We start from the raw sequence: 14,713 nt of genomic DNA, 5'->3' as shown, positions 1-14,713 counted from the left end.
ATAATTTTTTCTTTCATCCCTCCCCCTTATTTTATTTGATCTCTTTAAATCCCCATAACATTTTCACTAATTGTTGTTTAACAAAACACGAACATATGTACACAATTTCATTTTGAGACAAAAATAAATGTGGTCAGTACATAGTATTAGTTGTGTGAAAATGGGCTTTTATTGATGACTGTTTTGTGTTAGATAGCAAACTGGAGTGCTCTTTCTTATAGAAGTTTATCTCCTTGTCTCATATTTCACTTTGGTGTCTAAAATGCTATACTGAATTTGCAGGTTCTTGGGGTTTCTAGATACACATATAATATATCTATTTGGTGCCATTTGTAATTTTTCTTTAGTACGTGTAATTTTCAGATTGCATGTGTGCAGATTGTGTATGTTACACATAGAACCGTTTCCAAAAAGAAAACTGTGTCCTATTCTGCTGGGTCTTATCTTTCTGCCCACATTCTGCAATATTGTACCTGGAATAATGGTAAATTTTCTGGATTCATCAGTCAGGGTAATACAGACCACTGTAATTCCTTTCCAGTTTAAACTGTTTAGTAATTCTCTAGTTGCATCTTAGTACTGTAAAGTTAGTAATTTGGCTGAAAGGTGACAGGTAATTTATTTTCCTGTGGATATAAACACCAGTTAGAAATTATACTGTTTCAAAGAATAAAGATAAAACCTTTCCATTATGGCTCATAAACATGACCCAACATGTGAAGTAATCTAGATTTACTGTATTGAGCATGAATTCACTCACTTTCTGTGATATAATCATCATAACACAGTAGACATGCAGTGAAAAATTAAGATGAACACTAAGCCATTAATAGTCCTATGATTACTATGAGTGGGCAAAGTATATTATCAAAAAAGTTTGTAAAATTATGAAGTTTACCTTGAGATGTTATAATTGTAGTAAGCTGCATTGTTTATATTAACACATCATGGTGATAAAGAGTAGAAATGGTAACAACCTGAGTGTACATAGGGTTTTTCTTTTTTCTAAAACTCTTATAAGATGTTAAATGGAACTTCTTGGAAAGTAGAACTAAAGTGAAGTTTTCATAGATTCTGAGATGTAATATAAGTAAGAGTCCTATAAACTGCCTATATTTCATTATATATATGGGATCACAGGAAACACCACATACATGTGGCATTTCTTAATAGTTTAATCTCAGAAATGGAAAAAATGTTGAAACAGGAGTGACTCAGAACACAGAATATTAACTGGGAACAGCAGTTTGGTCTTTGAGCTAAATTCATCTAGTTAAGGGTATTGCTCTTAAGGTTTTAATAGGCCCAACCAGGTAGATGGCCTCATTTGTCAATGTGTTCATTTAAAAATATTAGTGCCTGAATTTATTTATTGAATATACATAATAATACCCAGGCAAATTGTATTAGCATTCAGTCTTATTGCAGGAAGGGATGGTAACAGGAAGATATCTGATTATATGCCACACTAGACTAGACTATTTTGCAATTTATATTTCTTAGATAAGGTTTTATGACATGAGCCAGTGGCATTATACATCAGTATTGAAACAGTATTTGATGAATATTTAAACACAAATGCAGTCTATGAATTGTGAAGACCTTCTATTGTTTGTATAATTCTTATGCTACACCAAGTCAATCACAATCCCAGTATTGCTACAAGTAAGACTCATGAAGACCAAGCCTAATCAGAGCGATTACTTGCATTTAATGAGCTGCTGAAGAAAAAAGAGTCAGAATTTTTTCATGGATTCTTGCCCCTGAGAGGCTACCCATATTCCAGTAAATGTGGTGAATTGCCCCAATGTTATCAGTGTGAGAGAGCTGACACCAACACTTGTTTGCCATGGAGTAGTGACTGTGTGGGATGATGCGCCTCCCCAGTACTCCCTTCCATCTCTGGCCCCAGTCATGAGAGTGGAAGATCCATCTCTCTGACCCTTGCTGGATACAGAACTCAGGAGAGACTGACTTTCACTTCACATGTTCAGCACCTGGACCTAATGGTGAAGGTGGGAAGAGCAGGTGAATGCCAGTCCAGCCTAATTGTGTGCCAGGAGGTAGCCTGTGTGAAGGGATGGTTTCCTCTTTCCCCCTGGCCACCTATGATAGTTAGGAGAGATTACCTCAGGGTCATGAAAACACATGAACTGGCCCTGCTCCTCATTGACTGCAACAATTGTAAGTACAGATCATGTATCTCACATTGGCAGCAGAGTAAATTGTTTTTAAAGATAGGAAGCATAGGAACATTGGATGGAATAGTCATATCAAGTTTTGGAGAGCAATTCATTTTGTACAATGAAGTGGGTTTGTCAAACACACAATAATCATATATTAGTATTGAACCAAAAATATTTTAAAGCTATTAATTGCACCAGAGAAAACAAAAAGAAATGCTACTTTCATACAGAAATACCTGTAGCACCTCAAAAAATTTACATAAAACATTGAATTGTTGAGAAAATGCATATATGTTAAATAAATACCTCTTAAATTATTTGTTCACCAATATATTACTGAGAGATACTCTATGGTAACTAGATGTAATTCTGAAGCAGAATTGTAAGCCAATATTTTTTTCAAATCTAAACACCCTTTGGCTGAGATACTGAAATATACATAAATACCAAATGACATAATTTATAGATGTTATCATTGTACTTTTGGAAAATGATGCATGTGAACAGCAAGCTTTACTGGCAGCTAAGAGTTAAAAATTAGAAAGGAAAGACAAAAATGGGGTGCTTTGTTAGAGAAAGCCAAGACTTATAACATGTAGCCAGATACATAATCAGCTTCAGGAACCACTCGATGTTTTTCTGTACTGCTAATTGAAGCTAGATCTCAGGGGTAAAATATATTTTCACTGCTTTACACTTTCATCATTCTGATTCAGAGTCAAATGAGTTGCAACTACAGAAATATCAATAAGCATGACATATGATTACTTTATTTCACTTGATTTCTTTTTTGTAAAAATTACAAAAAAATTAGAAAGCCAGCTGAGCATTAACTTTAACTATTACACAATAAAAGTATTATCAACATATTCTACATTTTAAAAATAGATGTGTGGGATTCTTGGAAATTTTCTATTTACAAGGTTATAATTTTTCGTATTTGCATTTTATTATTTGATCTTTGATTAAAATGCTAAACTATAAACAGAATAATTTCCTTATTGATTTTTTAAAATTTCATACTGCTGAAATTAAACTTTACAAAAATAATTGAGTACAAAATGTGGAAGGAATACACATCTGTTTTATTTTTAATCTGGAAGGTTGAATTTTGAAGATAAAATGATATATGTCATTGTTTTCTGATGTCTCTAACAAATTTTGGGGGTCTTTTATTATAATTCAGTTTTGGTTTTTATGGAATATATCCTGTATCTCCTATCAGGTAACCACTTACCTGTTTTGCATGTATATATTGTAACAAACTGTTTTCTTTTGAAGTGAAAATTAATTTTGGCTTATTGTAATTGTGGTTGACCTTTTGAGTTTTGTTTTTCTTGAAATTATTGTTGCATTTTCTAAAGAAAAAATACATTGTTTACTGATGAAAACACCATGCTGACAAACCTTTAAAACTACCATATGGGCCTACATGGAGGCCTGATCATCTGAGTTCCTCAGAACTTCTTTACAGATCTCCATCTGGAATCCTGAGAAGAGAAACAAGTGATGGTTTCATGGTTAAATATATGAGGTTTTAAAATCTGGTATTCCTATTTACTATATTTCTCATTTAAATTGCAACAGCAGAGGCAGCTTTGGCAACAGTAGAGGAGGAGGAAGAGGTGAAGGAACAAGAGGAGCAAGAGAAGCAGAAAATCAGGAGGACCCAGGAGGACCAAGGGGACCAGGAGGACCAGGGGCACCAGGAGGACCAGAAACACCTGGAAGAGGACTAGAAGAAATACTGAGTGACTGTATCTAAGTTTATGGGATGATTTTGATGGGGTTATAATGTTGATAAACATAGTACCTCAAGTATTAATTCTAGTAAATTAATTGAAAGATATCAGAAAGCGTTCAAAGTCCTGCAAACACCATATATAACATATGTGGTAAATTACCACAACCTTCTTTCACATATTGCTCATTTGAAAATTATTTAAAAATTTTTCTTATCTACTTGGCAGTTCAGCTTTTAGGGTTATGAAATCTATATTAAGACTGTTTATATTTGTGCATTCATAACACTTAATATATTGATACGTGTTTTTATTTTCTATTTGTGTATAGCTGTTTTGAAGAAATGTGTACTCAGAGAATCACTCATGTTGGTAAGACACTTTCTCTTTTTACATTTATATTACATATTACATTTTATATACATAAGGTTATACTTTCTTCTCATTTGAAATCTTTGAAAATCAGTTATTTTCTTTGTTTCAGATATTTACACTTAGTAACAGTGAGCTCATAATTTTCTATTATTTTTAAAATTGTAAGTAGTGATCTTTGACCATCATATGTGTAGTAGTTATTTCATTGAGTGCAATTTCTACCTGGATGTAATGCACGAGAGAAAAAGACCATATGAACAAAACTAAAGCAGCATAGAAAAACTGGAAAAACAGATATGTATGATAAGTGTATGGCATCTCCTGTAGGATATAAGAAAGCTAACTATTCCTGTGTTCAGGATTTCCTCCTCCTGCCCTACCTTTCTTAAGTAAACTTTGTCAAATAAAATTGAGATTTTTATTTGGCCCATACTAAACATTTTTGTATATAACTTATATTTCAAATGTTTAATTGTGCTAATTGGAATGTATTTTTCAATCATAACTTCTGTGGCTACATATATTACCAAATATCGTCGAACTCAAGCGGTTTGCAACATCATAGAAAGAATAACAATATGAAGCAACCAAACACCCCAGAAATCCCAGGGAATAATTTCCAACCAATGATGATGCATGGAGGGCCCCAAGGCTCTAGCCACATAGGTAGCAGAGGATGGACTTGTTGGGTATAAATGGGAAAAGAGACCCTTGATCCTGTGAAAGCTTGATGCCCCATTGTAGATGAATGTGAGGGAGGGGAGATTGGAGTGATTGGTGTGTTGGAGTACACACTAATAGAAGCAGGGTGATGGGATAGAGGGTTTCTAAGAGGCAGAGTGAAATAGAAAATAGCATTTGAAATGTAAAGATAGAAAATATCCACTAAAACTATTATATCTTTGTCTAACTTCACATAACTATGGAATTTATATGTACATAGATATGTAATTTTATGTGTATATACATAGTTTTGCATATGAGTGTGAATGTAAAAAGGCAAAGACTAGCTTAGAAGATATTTTGTTGTTTGAATTTTTTCGAAGTTATGTTCACTTTTATAGGAACCATTTTGAATTATTTATTTTACTGTCAGAATAGGAAAATCAATTTATATTTGTCATTCACTTCAGTGTATATAATATATATATATGTGTGTGTATCTGTATTTATATCTATATCTTCATTATTAATATTGTTATAGAAATAGAGACTGCTATAGAGATAGAGGATAGGTATGAGTCTAGGTATAGATAGTGATAGAGATAGAGATAAATAGAGAATGAGGATAGAAAGAGAAAATATATCAGAGAGAGAGAGAGAGGAGAGGAGAGAGAGAGAGAGAGAGAGAGAGAGAGAGAGATCTTTCTTGGAGTAATATGCACTCAAGTATTTACTCATTTAGGTATGACATGTTTCCTTACATTTACAATAAGTTTACATTTCATATAACTAGGGTTATAGTTTTTCATGTATGCATATATGAAGAAATATATATGTATTTATGTATAAGTATGTATATATGTGTATATATATATATATATATATATATATATATATATATATATATACTGTTTCGGATACACAGTTAATCATTGTATAAGAATTATTTTTTTTAGTAATAGATTTTGTGTTAAATTATATATGTAGTAAAAACTGGAGAGTTGACTTAGTCAATAATATTCATGCCTTTGAGCAGAAGGACTTATTTGAGTTGCATCCTTTGAATCTCAATTAGTCGAATAAGTCAAAAATCAACAGGACATTGTGGGTATTTTTAAAAGATTCAAAACTGTGTTTGTGGCCATCTTACTTGAATTTTATTGTTAATAATTTCTTTTGCATACAGGGGTTTCATAATGAAAACATTCAAAGAATGACTAGTTTAGGCCACTTTCCTGCCTTCTAAAGGGTGACCTACTTGGAAGACTAGTGTAAAGTGCTAATTGATCTTAGTGTTGTTAGTAATAAAAATGTGTTTTTATACCACAGGTATTTAAAGAAATCTCTATCATATGAAAGAAGTTAGCACAGGGAAATAAACTGGTTTGCTATTTTAATAGCAGAGGGATTTTTTTTTTCTGTGAAGGTGCTTTATTTTTATTTTATTTTTTTTTTACATTTTTTATTAGATCTTTCATTTACACTTCAGATACCATCCCGTTTCCCCATTCCCCCCCCTTAGAAAACCCCTATCCCATGCCCCCTTTTCCTTTTTGCATTTATACATTTTTTTAAGAAATGTTAATCATAGGCTTTATAAGTTTGGTATTGTTCAATCAGAGGTGTAACCCACTACCCAAACCTAGGTATATCAATTATCTTTGACTGGTGGAGATACGTGAACATCTGCTTCCCTGTCTCCCCCCTCTATCTCTCTTTCATCACCTAGCTTCTCCTCTCCTTCTTCTCCTCTTCTTACTCCTTTTCTTCCTCTCAGTACTCCTCCCACCTTAGCTCCTCCTACACCTCACCCTTCCTGTTAAAAGGAAACTTTTCTCTCAAAATACAATTAGAGCATAATTATGCCTATTTGTACCAGTGAGGTACAAGATAGTCCTAATACCCAGTCCATCCTTTTGTTGACTAACCAGCACCTCTGTCATCTATCCTAACTAAAACACTTAGCTCTGAACCTGTCTTTTTCCTTGGCTTTAGGATGAATGTCAGCTGATGACCATACACTCAGATCTTTTCTCTCAAAGTAAATAGCTATAAATTTTCAACCCCATCAGAAATCCAGAATGACTGAGTTGACTATAATTGTGGGAAGCACAAAGCATAGCTTCTAAAACTTAGCCAATTTATAGAGACCTCTGAACACCTGGACACTCGCTCTACTTCAAAACGTTGGAGCATCTGTTCTTCTGCCTTCTGGCCCAGGATCATCTGACAGACCTTAGTGCTGCAGAATTATTAAGGGCTGATTACTCTGTCTAGGCAGATATAATCCGTCGACTATTCTGCAAGTGTGTCCTTTTCTGGACAGTAATTTGTCTGTAGAAGGAAAGTGGCAATTCTTGCCTAGTGGCTGTCTCACCACAACTGGAGTAACTCCAAGGATGCTCAATTTCTTCTTAGAATTTAACATAGGAAGCTGTCCGGAGCAGACAGGTCTCTAATGAAAATGAACATTAATACTGAAATGTCTGTCATGTCAATTCTAAGGATTTCTGATGTTTTGAAAACCAGCTATCCATGTAAGGTAATCTGGACTGTTGCCTGTTAACTCCACTCAGCTATTTCTAAATAAAACATAGAGAACACCCTTATAATAAACTCCCCAGTCATGAATTTGCTATAGTCCCTTAACTCACAGGCTGACCATCTCAAATCAGTTAAAAAAGTTAAAGAAGGACTGGGTCTAAGCTTTGTATTCCTAAATGTGTTATACTGGTACAATGCCTATGAGAGTAACAATATTCATCTCACTCTTATATCACTAAGAAGCTCATGCCAATGAAACCTTAAAATTTGTAAACAAAGTAAATTGGTGCCATTTAAGAATTTATATCTTCATCTTGATATTAATTATACAGATTTCTACTAATAGGTTATGGCTATGCAATAAACCCTAGCTAATCCTCTCTATTCCGACAAAACCACTACTTTTCCCTAGGGAGACAGCCCAACATTTACCACCTTAGTCCCCATGCCCAGGGAATAGGGGCGCTGACTCATCATTAGCTTCTTCAAGCTGATTATGGGCGTTGAGATGTTAGAAGAGGAGTGGGGGGGGGGGAGCAAGTTGACAATCCTCTGATGCTATGTCTTCGCTGCCTCCAGATGGAATTCACGGACCTCAGAGGTTTGAGCAGGTCTGCCCAGCTTGCTTGTTGAGTAGATACACCAAGGCTGATCATTCTGCAATATACAATTCTCAAAACAAATTTTAGTATCAAGATAGTTTTTTTTTTTTTTTAAAGAGGGCTGACATTTTATTAAGAATGTTGGTTCTAACCGCTTTTCTATTTTTCCCCTCTTTTATTGGATATAATATTTACATTTCAAATTTTATCCCCTTACCATATTTCCCCCACCACCCAGGAAACCCTTATCCCATCTCCCCTCCTCCTGCCTCTATGAAGGTGTTTACCCACCTACCCCCAGCCTCCCTCCCCACCCTCAGATTCCCCCCCCTCAGTGCTCAGCCTTCAGGGTACCAATGATCTTGTCTCCCACCTATGCCCAACAGGGCCATCCTCCCCTACATATACAGCTGGAGTCATGTGTCTCTCCCTATGTGCACCTGGGCTGGTGGTTTAGACCCTGGGGAGCTCTGGCTGGTTGGTATTCTTGCTCTCCTCACAGGGCCACCAGCCCGTATGGTTCACGGTTCCTTCAATTTACTCTCTAACTCCTCCATTGGGAACTTTGATCAGATTAATGGACAGCTGTGGGTATCTGTCTCTGGGTATGTCCGACTCTGAGAGACCTCTAAGGAGACAGCCTTATCAGGCTGCTGTCAGCTTTCCCATCCTGACATCCCTATCAGTGTCTATTTTTGGTGACTGCCTATGGAATGAATACCCAGACACAATGGTCTCCCTACAACCCCCCCTTCAGATTCTGACCCACACTTTGTCTCCATATTTGCTCCCTTGGTTATTTAGTTACTCCTTCTAAGAAAGACCTAGGCATCCTCACTTGTTCTTTCTTCTTCATGAGCTTCGTGTCGTCTGGTAGTTGAATCTTTGTTGTTTCAAACTTTTGGGCTAATCTCCGCTTATCAGTGAGTAAATACCATGTGTGTTCTTTTGTGATTGGGTTACCTCACTCAGGATGATATTTTCTAGATCCATCCATTTACCTAAGAATTTCTCGAATTCATTATTTTTAATAGCTGAGTAATATTCCATTGTGTAAATGTACCACATTTTTTGTATCCATTCCTCTGTTGAAGGGCATCTGGGTTCTTTCCAGCTTCTGGCTATTATAAATAGGGCTGCTATGAACATAGTGGAGCATATGTCTTTGTTATTTATTGAGGCATTTTCTGGGTATATACCCAGAAGTGGTATAGCTGGGTCCTCAGGTAGTGCTATGTCCAATTTTCTGAGGAACCACCAGACTGACTTCCAAAGTGGTTGTACCAGCTTGCAACCCCACCAACAATGCAGGAGTGTTCCTCTTTCTTCACATCCTTGCCAGCATCTACTATCACCTGAGTTTTTGATCTTAGCCATTTAGCAGAGGGATTTAAATGGGTTGTCAGTACAAGAGCCAGAAGATTGAAAGGATTACATACTCTTGTCACACTCCATGTTAAAAAATGCAATTCATAGACACAGCTATCAGAAAAAGTATTTGAAAATAATCTTATGCTCTGAGCATAAGGCAATTTTTATATAAAAATAAAATAACATTAAATATGAAATATTTTAATGTGAAAAAATTGTTAATAGATCAGATAGGGATACCTGTATATTATGTCAGTCATTAGGGTTTTGTTTCAAATTTTACTGTATTTTTCATAAACTATTTGGAAATATTTGATTAACTACTTTATTTTCATATGGATTACAGCATTCTCTTGTTCTTTTAGGTGTAATGTTATCTTTCTTGGAAGAGTGGCACGTTATTTGTTTCAAATTTAATTTTTAGTTTATGTTCAATTTATATCTTAATAACAAACCCATTCCTTCTCTGTTCCTACTCCCACACTTACAAATCCTTTCTCTGTACCATTCTCACATTCTGTTAGGAGAATCAGAGTCTCCCTTGGCTACCACCCTACCCCGAGGCATCTAGTTCCAGTAGGTCTAGGCTCAACATCTCACACTGTGGCCCAAGGAGGCTGTACAGGTAGGGTAAAGGTATCCAAAGGTGGGGAACAGAGACCAACATAGCCCCCACAACACTTCTTAGGGGACACACATGAACACCAAGCTCACATTTGTTACAAATATGTAAAGAGTCTAGGTCTACTGATTCATGGTCCCTCTTTTGTAGCCCATGCTCTGTGAATGCCTGTGGTCCCAGGTTAGTGAAAACTATGGGTCTTCCTGACTGCTTTGTCTTGCTCACTTCTATCTCCCACTCTTCCAAAAAATTCTCTACATGTTCTACCTGTTGTTTGACTGTGGGTTTCTTTGTATGTCTCCAAAACCTGCTTGATGAAGCCTCTTAGGAAACATATGCAAGCATAGCAGTGTATCACTAACAATGTCAGGATGGCTTTTTAACATGAGATTGATTTCAAGTTGGGGCAGTCATAAGATGGCTATTCCCCCATCTCTGTTCAATCTTTGTCAGAACATAGGCAATACAAATTTTGTGTTGAAGGTTTTGTAGGTGAATTGATCCCACCCTCCCTCTTCTAGAAGTTTAGACTAGCTACAGAAGGAAGCCAACTCAGTGTCTGTATTTCACTTAGTAGGAATCTCAGCTAATGACAGCCTTCTGTACTCTCTGTATTATTTCCCATCCCAGATGTTTATCTATTAAACAGAGATGCCCCTCAATCTATTCCCATTCTCATTCCCAGCACCCTCTCACCTCCCAACTTCTCAAACCTCATCACCATCCCTGGTTTTCTTGTCATTTTCTCTTATACCAAGCTTTGTGTCTTCATCTACCACTGATGAGTATCTAGTTATGAGTGAGATTTGTGGATCCTGCATTTGAACTTCCATTTTACCCAGTTTCTTTGGGTCTGTGGGTTGTACTGTAATTGTCATGCATTTTATAGTTAATGTCCACTTGTAAATGTGTACATACCATATAGCTTTCTGGCTCTGGCTTACCCAACGATATTCTCAAGTTCTATACATTTTCATGCAAAATTTGTAACATCTTCAATATTAATAGCTGAATAGTATTCCATTGTGTAGATGTGCCACATTGTTTTTATCTATTCTTCAGTTGAAGATTATAAGATTTTTTAAAATACTAAATGCCTAAATTTGATTTGGTATCTGAGAGAATTTTTTCAAAACATGTTTTATCTTATCATGTTATATGGTGGGTGAGAATCTAATATTAAAGAAGAAATGTATAATACATAATTATTTTATTCCATAAACTATAATATATATTTTATAAGTAGGGATGATATCTTAGACAGATAGAAGATTTAATATACTTATTCATATGGAATCACACATACTGTTTTCTTAAAGACATCACCAATTCCTTATCACAACCTGAAACATTACTGGGCCCTCTAAGAAGGGCAAGTGCTCATAAAATCATGAATGCTTTCTAAATATAACCACAAATATATACTATGAAATCTGAATAGACGTTGATAGTATACAGGCAATGATGAATAAAGTGAATATAAAAGCTTTTATCAAAGATATATCTGAATGGAAAGTATACAATTTATTTCATGTTTTAAAATTTTAATTATTTACATATTATGCTTATTATTATATGTGGATACTATGTAAGAATGAGTCCTAAATATATTTTTTCATATTTTTTTAGGACTTTTTCCTTATTGTGAACAAAGCTAAAGTTGGTGAGGCAACAAATATTACATTTATGATGAAACAGTCAATATTAGGAATGGTTCTTTTATTCAATCTGATGTGTGTGTGTGTGTGTTTGTGTATGTATGTATGTATGTATATAAACCTCAAAAACAAAACTGTTACCACTTCCTTACCTAATTCTTAATGTAATATGTAGAAAACACAAACAATAAGGAATTATACTGCCAAGGCCAATTTAGCATTTCGTTTTTTTTTTTTAAATTAAATTGTTTTATTTATTTATATTTCAGATGTTGCCTTCCTTCTCAGTCCTGGATCTTAGAGTCCTTCATCCCTGATCCCCTATAACTCTGAGAGGTGCTCTACAACACACCATTACCTCCACTTCACCCCCCCAACATTACCCTTTGCTGGGTATTAAGTCTCTCTAGGATTAGGAATCTCTTCTCCCACTGAGGCCAAACAAGGCAGTCCTCTGCGACATCCTATGTGTTGGGGGCTAGGGTTGAGACCAAATATTCTCTGTGGTTGGTGGCTTAGGCTCTCAGAGCTTGGAGGAGCATAGAATAATTGATTCTGCTGCTCTTATTATGAGGTTGCAATCCCAACCAGCTTCTTGAATCCTTCCCCTATCTCTTCCATAGGGTCCCCAATCTTATTTCAAAGGTTTGCTGTAAGTATATGTATCTGTAGTAGTCAGCTGCTATTAGAGTCTCTCATAGAACAGCCATGCTAGGCTCCTGTCTACAAGCACAGCATGTCATCATTAATATTGTCAGGGTTTGTGGGCAGGCACCAAACTCTAACATTTCTTTTTCATAGTTTTGTAAATGAGTGGGATCTTTCCTCCTTTCTGTGATTTTACCAGAATAAAAAAAAGAGTTTGATCTGGAGAATATTATAGATACTTATGTCTCAAAAGTTATCATAAAGCTCAAGCACACAGTTAGTTGTTTTAACATGCCTGCTCTTTTCTACTTCTATTTCCTATGTCAGTAGAAATTTGGATTTCTCCAGAATCATGAAGTATGCTAGATGAATGTGAAAAGACAACATTGTGGCTCTATCCATTTAGTTTATCTATCTATCTATCTATCTATCTATCTATCATCTATCTATCTTCCTATCTACCTGCCTATCAATCTATCAATCATATATTTAATTCTATTAAACCATTTGAATGCAGCTTGTGATCATATATACTTAAGTGAACACTCATTGACTAGTATATTGGCATCCTAAAAACAGTGCTGCAGATCCACCCCCAAAATATCTACCTTTATCCTATATTCATCCACTGCAAATATTCTCAAAGCATATAACAGAAACTCCATTTCCCTTTCCTTCTGTGCTCAAATTTTTATTTCAATTAATTTTGTGTATATTTTTATGCTGCAGACTAGCTGCAAAAGTGGATAATGCCTGAGAAGAACATATATAGAAGGTGACATGGAGATCAATTGTAGTGGAAAGCAGCTTGAATTTTCTCTGAGCAACTGAAGATATTTTGTCTGTGTCTGGACTCATAGTAGGAAGAAATGTTTCCAATGAGCCACAGAGTGAATTTATATTTCCTACAGAAATAATTATGCCATTACTTATTTGCATTTTAAAGAATTTCTAAGACATAATAATGCAAAGAGAATGGAGAGTTGACTGGCTGACATTACAGAGACAATGTACAATGATCCCGTAAATTTTCTCCCCATAAATAAATTTTGGATCTATTCATATTGAATCTGCTGACTTGGGACTTTTGCCCAAAATATAATCAAGATTACTCTGGAGGAGCCAGGGCTATAAACTTAGGTAGTCAGTAAGTCTGGGTCATCCTTAAGAAATTAAACTAAGAAAAGAATTGGTATAAAAGGAGCTTTTCAGATGAATGATTATATGCATTCCATATAGATATACAGGTGGATGCCAAACCTTGAGGACACATAATTGAGATGCAGTGAAAGTGAGAAAGGGTGAGAGATATAATGCCAGAAAGAAAAAGATAGTGAAATGGATAGATGATGATAGATAGATAGATAGATAGATAGATAGATAGATAGATAGATAGACAGACAGACAGATAGATAGCCAGCCAGCCAGCCAGGCAGGCAGGCAGACAGACAGACACAGAGAGGAGTGAGACAGAGGGAAACAGAGAGGAGAGAGGAAGAGAGAGAGAGAGAGAGAGAGAGAGAGAGAGAGAGAGAGAGAGAGAAAGCTGAAGTTGTGGTTGTTTTATCTGGCATGCATCCCTGTCCTAACATATAGAGACAGCAGGTGATGACATAAGCATTCAATTCTGGATCCCTGATGGCAGCTTAATGGAATCAACTGTAAGTTATCATTCCTTACTTTTTGCTTAATTAAAAAAAATTAGGAAGGGGTGATGGTGTTCTGAACACCAGGGCATTGTTGTGTTCTTTTGGACTGCTTTCTGCTGATTGGGGAAGGCATCATCTTTGTGGAACCTAAGAAAAGTGGGGTGCTGGTCAAGTCCTGAGAGATCAGGCTGTTTAACTGAGTCCAGGATCTGTGGTACCATCTGAAGCTAAGAAAGTGCAGGCCTGTATGGTTGTGGGCCAAGAGAGGAAGCCTGGTAATTCTGAGTTAATGCTAGAAGCCCTGGAGATATTAAAGGGAATGCTGGAGTTTTGGCTGCTTCAGACACTAGTCCCCTGTCTTGTAGCTGCATCTGCCAGTATATGCCTATAGAGAGATTTGTGGCCATCAGTCACATAGGATCAACACCTCAAGCCCTTCCACATTTAGATTAGGCATCCTTAACCTCTCAGACAAACATGTAACCTGTGAACAAGGCAATTCTGTTTGCATTTTTAAATAAGAGATTTAAGAGTTATAACTACCTAATGAGTTGATTCATGAAAAATCACAGTGGTGAGTTCTCTTGAGATAAGATCTAATTGCACCTCATTGTATAGTTGTGAAATTACATTAACTTAGTGATCAATACCAT

This window comes from Arvicanthis niloticus, chromosome 1, assembly GCF_011762505.2.
Source record: "Arvicanthis niloticus isolate mArvNil1 chromosome 1, mArvNil1.pat.X, whole genome shotgun sequence".
In the NCBI taxonomy this organism is placed as follows: Eukaryota; Metazoa; Chordata; class Mammalia; order Rodentia; family Muridae; genus Arvicanthis; species Arvicanthis niloticus.
The sequence above is the reverse complement of the archived record's forward strand: the minus strand, read 5'-3'. Positions refer to the sequence as shown.